The 4,709-nt window shown below is 46.7% G+C and overlaps 1 protein-coding gene across 1 annotated transcript in view; it reads right to left on the bottom strand.

Moving 5' to 3' along the window:
- Nucleotides 1–2,207, bottom strand: part of GJC1 (gap junction protein gamma 1) — a 4,308-nt gene extending 2,101 nt beyond the window's left edge. The window contains exon 1 of the mRNA XM_008068269.2: nucleotides 2,128–2,207. The gene's annotated coding sequence lies outside the window, so the exon portion shown is untranslated. The remainder of the gene's footprint in view (nucleotides 1–2,127) is intronic.
- Between the last annotated feature and the right edge of the window lie 2,502 nt (nucleotides 2,208–4,709).

Here is a 4,709-nt window from a genome sequence, read left to right as displayed (position 1 = left end):
TTTTTTTTTTTTTTTAGTTGGAGTCTTACTCTGTCACCCAGGCTGAAGTGCAGTGGCACGCTGATGACCACCACACCCTCAACCTGCTGGACTCAGGCAATCCTTCCACGTCAGCCTTCCAAGTAGTCAGAACTACAGGTGTGTGCTATCACGCCTGGCTAATTTTTTTCATTTATTGTCGAGACGAGGTCTTGCCAAGTTCCCCGGGCTAGTATCGAACCTCAGCCTCTCAAAGTGCTGGGATTACAGGCTGAGCCACTGAGCCCAGCCTCTCTACTACCTTTAAGGAAGACAATTCACCTCAGTCTATGAACATCTACTGGGAGTACAGGGGCCTAGAAGGTCTGGTTTGCTTTCGTATTTTCCCTGGTTTAAAATGTAAAATTGTAGACCTGGCACAGTAGTGCACATCTATAACCCCAGCATTTTGGGAGGCCGAGGCGAGAGGATTGCTTGATCTCAGAAGTTCAAGACCAGCCTGGGCAAAATAGTGAGACATCAATGCGACAGAAAATGAAAAAAATTAGCAGGGCGTGGTGGTACACACCTGTAGCCCCAGCTACTCCAAAGGATGGCCTGAGCCCAGTAGTCATGTTCATGTCACTGAACTCTAGCCTGACAGACAGAGTGGGACTCCAACTCAAAAAACAAAAAACAAGGCCAGGCGTGGTGGCTCAAGCCTGTAATCCCAGCACTTTGGCAGGCCAAGACAAGAGGAATGCCTGAGCCCATGGGTTCGAGACCAGCCTGGGCATCGTGGTGAGACCTCATCTCTACAACCGATCAAAAAATTAGCCAGGCGTGGTAGCATGCCTGTAGTTCTGGCTACTTGGAAGGCTGAGGTGGAAGGATCGCCAGAGCCCAGGAGGTCAACGCTAGAGTGGCCATGAGTATGCCACTGCACTCCAGCCTAGGTGATGGAGTGAGACTCCAACTCAAAAAAACAAACAAAAACCAAAAAACAAACAACAACAACAAAAATAGAGGGCTGGGGACAATGGCTCCCAGCACTTTAGGAGGTAAGGCAAGAGGGTTGCCTGAGCCCAGGGGTTCAAGACCAGCCTCGGCAACTTGGTGAGACCTCATCTCTACAATAAATCAGGAAAAATTAGCTGGGTGTGGTGGTGCACACCTGGAGTTCCAGCTACTTGGAAGGTTGAGGCAGAAGGATCACCTGAGACTAGCAGGTCGAGGCTGCAGTGGCTGTGAGCATGCCACTGCACTCCAGCCTGTGCGATAGAGTAAAACTCCGACTTAAAAAGAAAAAGACACTCGGCCTGAACTCCATTGAAGAGGTAGTTTATTAGGAAATTTAAATTTTAGACCAGTTGACAAAGTGCTAAAAGGAATTAGGGAAATGGTAACAGCCACAAACTACTGACAACGATCAAAAACAAGACAAAGGAACTAGAAGACACTCCCTAGTCAGGCTCTGTAGCATGGCAGAACCTGGCTTTTCCATGGTGAATGTCTTGCAACAAAGAGTGGATCTCTTTACCACATAACAGACTCTATGCTGTATTTCTGCCTCTTATTTATGGCAGATGTTAAAATAATAACTGCAAAACTGAACTATGAAAACATTAAATTCAATCAATGGCAAAGTATTTTTAAGAGACAGTTAAAGTTTTATTCTGAGATTCTTAGATCTATGTTCAGGATCCAGGTAAAAACCACCATAACGCTGGGCAAGGTGGCTTACACCTCTAATCCCAGCACTTTGGGAAATGGAGGTGAGAGGACTGCCTGAGCCCGTGGGTTCAAGACCAGTCTGGGCAACATGGTCTCTATTAAAAAAAAAAAAAAAAAAAAAAAAGCCAGGTGTGGTGGTGCATATCTGTGGTTAAAGCTTCTTGGAAGACTGAGGCAGAAGGACTGCCTGAGCCAGGCAGGTCAAGGCTGCAGTGGCCGTGAGCAGCATGGCACTGCTCTCCAGCCTGGGCAAAACAGTGACAACTCAAAAAACAAACAAAGAAACAAACAAAAAACCCCACCATAATACAGGTAAAGTCTCTAATGCTGCCCTCACACAGAGCACATGCAGCTTTTCACCCACCCCCTCCCATTCCCAGTTTACTCCACAAATTATTAGGGGTTTGTCACCAAAAGAAGTTGAACACACTTTACCTGCTATCCAGAACTTCTGTTACCCAAATTTTTCTTAGAGAAATGATGTTTTGATTGTAACTTTTCCAGATTCCCTCTGGAAGGAAGAGAGAAAAGAGAAGGTCATAGGCTTCCTCCCACAGAAAACAATGAATCACTAATAATGCCAATTTTCAGGAAGAAACAAAGTCTTTTTTTCTTTCTTTCTTTTTTTGTGTCATCGTCTCACTCTGTCACCAAGACTAGAGTACAGTGGCATGCTCACGGCCACCACAGCCTCGACGTCCTGGGTTCAGGTGATCCTCTTGCATCTGCCTCCAAAAGTGCAAGGATTACAGGCATGTGCCAGGATTACAGTCATGTGCCACCATGACCGGCTAATTTTTTGATTTATTGCAGAGAGCAGGTCTCGCCAGTTTGCCCAAGTTGGTCTTGAACCTCTGGGCTCAGGCAATCCTCTCACCTTCACCTCCCAAAGTGCTGAGATGACAGGCATGAGCCATCATGCCCGGCTTTAGAAAGAAAGTTTTCTACATACTACAGATATCAATGGGAATGTGATGGCACCAGGCTTCCGTCTGAATACCACCATTTTCTCCTCCTAACACAAGTGGCAGGAGAAACTCTGTAACAGTGTCCCAAAAATATATATATTTTTTGAGGTGGAGTCTCACTCCATCTCCCAGACTGGGGTGCAGTGGCATGTTCGTGGCCAACCCCAGCATCGACCTGCTGCACTCCGGCGATCCTTTTGCCTCAGCCTTTCAAGTAGCCAGAACTACAGGCATGTGCTACCATGCCCGGCTAATTTTTGATTTACTGTAGAGATGAGGTCTCGCCAAGTTGCCCAGGCTGATATCGAACCTGCGGGCTCAGGCAGTCCACTCGCCTTAGTCTCCCAAAGTGCTGGGATTACAGGTTGAGCCACCGAGCCTGGCCAACCCAAAGATTCTTAAGTCATTGCAGCCTAAGAAACTATGACAGGAAAATGAGTCATTTGTGAAAACCCGAAGTGGATGAACTCTGTGGCTATAGGAAAAAGCCACAGCATAAGAATCTCAGCAAGGGGGTCACCAAAGTCTTGCCAAACCTTCACCCAGTGTGCTCCACTCCCTGCAGTCCATATACCCCTCCCCGGGACCTGAGCAGCCACTAGGCGCGAGCTGTTTCACGGAAACACCCAACAGCTGGCTCTCCCAGCACCGGGACTCCCATCTCCACAGGAGGTGATTTACAGACTCAGCTGCTCACAGAAAGAAAACACCTGCATCTGCACTGAATTAAAAAGCAAAACAAAAGAAATTCCAGGATGATTTATTGCTCGTTATCAAGTCCTGCCAACTCTGAATAGCTATGACCAACTGTCATCCATAAGGTGCCAACATTTAACAAATAAATTTAAAACAATCCTTGGGCATTATGTGTTTGTAGTAACTTAATTTTAAAAAGGTGCTTTGTTCTAGGAGATTGAGACTGCAGTGAGGTTGCAGTGAGCTATGATCGTATCACTGCACTCCAGCCTGGGCAACAGAGGGAGCCCGTCTCTTTAAAAAAAAACAGTATTTACATATAAAGAATCTGACATGGAAAGACCTCACCATAGGACTTCAAGTGCAAGTCCCATTTCTAACCCAGTTTTCAGCTGAACTCACAACTTCTCCTTCCCCTCCTCTCACCAAATCTACAAGTTACAAAACCGCAAAACAAGAAGTAAATCCGATGTAATCTTTCAATGGTGATGTAAGCCAGGCTTCCAACACAGAACTCCATTGTGATTCACATCCACAAATTCTCTGCAGATTTAGAAGTTCCCCAAAGGCATCTAACGCATTTCCCTGAAAGCCAGAAATTCTATTTGTTCCATGTAGTTTATTTTGAATATAATCATGAAAATATAATTAGTTAGAAAAGGAATCTGCTAGCCCCTCATCCACAAGATCAATGAATGTCTTTTAAATAATTATTGCTGCCGGGCTCGGTGGCTCAGCCTGTAATCCCGCGCCTTTGGGAGGCTGAGATGAGTGGATTGCCTGAGCCCGCGGGTTCGAGACCCGCCTGGGCAGCGAGACCTCGTCTCTACAATAAATCAAAAAATCAGCCAGGCGTGGTAGCACATGCCTGTAATTCCGGCTACTCGGAAGGCTGAGGCGGAAGGATCGCCGGAGCCCAGCGGGTCGAGGCTGCGGTGGCCGGGAGCGGCCGCTGCCCTCCAGTCTGGGCGACAGAGTGAGACTCCGACTCAAAAATCAAATCAAATCAAATAATTATTGCTGTGAAAGGATTTCTCAGTAGTTAGCATCTCACACAACCACTTTTTTTTAACTGGTGGGAGGAAATGGTGATACACCCTTCAAAGCTTAAGATAAAGCAAAACAAAAACCTGGAAGGTCTGCTGAGCACTGGCTAAGCGAAGACCTAGAAGGCACACAGAGACCCTCGGGCCGGTCTTCCAAGGCATTTGTGAGAGCCAGAGCCCCCTTCCGCCCATCCCCCCTGAAGCCTTTGGAATGGATATCCCGATAGTTCAAAACGTCCTGGTTGGGGGATCCTCTGTATACTGGATAGGAATGGATTATTTCGGATTCCTTCTCTTAATTCTACTG

Source organism: Carlito syrichta, unplaced genomic scaffold (genome assembly GCF_000164805.1).
Source record: "Carlito syrichta isolate Samal-C Ts95f unplaced genomic scaffold, Tarsius_syrichta-2.0.1 Scaffold108005, whole genome shotgun sequence".
Classification (NCBI taxonomy): domain Eukaryota; kingdom Metazoa; phylum Chordata; class Mammalia; order Primates; family Tarsiidae; genus Carlito; species Carlito syrichta.
Note: the sequence above shows the minus strand (reverse complement) of the source record. Positions and strands in the feature narration are given on the sequence as shown.